The sequence below is a fragment of the Oncorhynchus tshawytscha genome, linkage group LG05, assembly GCF_018296145.1.
Source record: "Oncorhynchus tshawytscha isolate Ot180627B linkage group LG05, Otsh_v2.0, whole genome shotgun sequence".
Lineage (NCBI taxonomy): Eukaryota > Metazoa > Chordata > Actinopteri > Salmoniformes > Salmonidae > Oncorhynchus > Oncorhynchus tshawytscha.
Window position 1 is genome coordinate 86,212,283 of NC_056433.1, and position 2,010 is coordinate 86,214,292.

Here is a 2,010-nt window from a genome sequence, read left to right on the forward strand (position 1 = left end):
AAAGTAGTGCACCCTATTCCCTATGTAGTGCCTGGTGAAAAGTTGTGCACCCTATTCCCTATGTAGTGCCTGGTGAAAAGTAGTGCACCCTATTCCCTATGTAGTGCCTGGTGAAAAGTAGTGCACCCTATCCGCTATGTAGTGCCTGGTGAAAAGTAGTGCACCCTATTCCCTATGTAGTGCCTGGTGAAAAGTAGTGCACCCTATTCCCTATGTAGTGCCTGGTGAAAAGTAGTGCACCCTATTCCCTATGTAGTGCCTAGTGAAAAGTAGTGCCATTTGGGACTCAACCTGAGTGACTGGGAATAAGGAGGGCTCACAAAGGATTTACACCAGGATGGCAGCTCTCCACGACCTAAAGGATGGTAGCTCTCCAGGAACAAGGTCGGAAAGCCCTGGTGTAAACCTAAAGGATGGTAGCTCTCCAGGAACAAGGTTGGAAAGCTGTGGTGTAAACCTAAAGGACTGTAGCTCTCCAGGAACAAGGTTGGAAACACCTGGTGTAAACCTAAAGGATGGCAGATCTCCAGGAACAAGGTTGGAAAGCCCTGGTGTAAACCTAAAGGATGGTAGCTCTCCAGGAACAAGGTTGGAAAGCCCTGGTGTAAACCTAAAGGATGGTAGCTCTCCAGGAACAAGGTTGGAAAGCCCTGGTGTAAACCTAAAGGATGGTAGCTCTCCAGGAACAAGGTCGGAAAGCCCTGGTGTAAACCTAAAGGACGGTAGCTCTCCAGGAACAAGGTTGGAAACACCTGGTGTAAACCTAAAGGACGGTAGCTCTCCAGGAACAAGGTTGGAAAGCCCTGGTGTCAACCTAAATGATGGTTGCTCTCCAGTAACAGGGTTGGAAAGCCCTGACCTAAAGCCTATGCACGGTGGAAATGTGCTTTTTAAAAAAAATAAGTGATTTGAACTCAAAGTGAATATTTGTTAAGCCTGGAAAGGGAGGGAATCTAACATAATTTAGCGTTGTGTAAACATTTAGTTACGTAACATGTTTTCCAACCCCACCTAACCCAGGTTTCCTAATTGAAGCTTCAGGGGGGGAAAAAATACTGTAAAACCTCCATTACTGCTGTTTGATTTAAAGTCCAACTATGTGACCTTTTCAATATAGAGTTCTTTTTACTTACCTTTGCTGCTGCGGTTCCCCAAAGGCCCTGAAGTGCCCTACATGTGCCCGATGGGTCTCTGGTCAAAAATAGTGCACTTTTTAGAAAATAGGCTGCCATTTAGAACTAGGATGACTATGCAGTAAAATGGTGGGACAAGCTCATGAATTTTCCCAGAGTTCCTCAGGAGAGCCTTAAAGGTCGAGGACTGCTGCTTCAAAAGATGCTGTGTAAACAAACAAAAAAAACACTGCAACGCTCGATGTAAATCTCTTTTATTCTCCTCTGGACCTATTAGTCCACACCAATGAAAAGACATGGAGAAAGAAATTGATCTCAACTGAAAAACTCTTGCCTTGCCCACATCTCTGGACAAAATGAGAGTCGGCTTTCTATTCCGCAACAAAGCCTCCTTCACTCACGCCGCCAAACTTACCCTAGTAAAACTGACTATCCTACCGATCCTCGACTTCGGTGATGTCATCTACAAAATTGCTTCCAACACTCTACTCAGCAAACTGGATGCAGTTTATCACAGTGCCATCCGTTTTGTCACTAAAGCACCTTATACCACCCACCACTGCGACTTGTATGCTCTAGTCGGCTGGCCCTCGCTACATATTCGTCGCCAGACCCACTGGCTCAAGTCCATGCTAGGTAAAGCTCCGCCTTATCTCAGTTCACTGGTCACGATGGCAACACCCATCCGTAGCACGCGCTCCAGCAGGTGTATCTCACTGATCATCCCTAAAGCCCTAAAGCCACCACCTCATTTGGCCGCCTTTCGTTCCAGTTCTCTGCTGCCTGTGACTGGAACGAATTGCAAAAATCGCTGAAGTTGGAGACTTTTATCTCCCTCACCAACTTCAAACATCTGCTATCTGAGCAGTTAACCGAT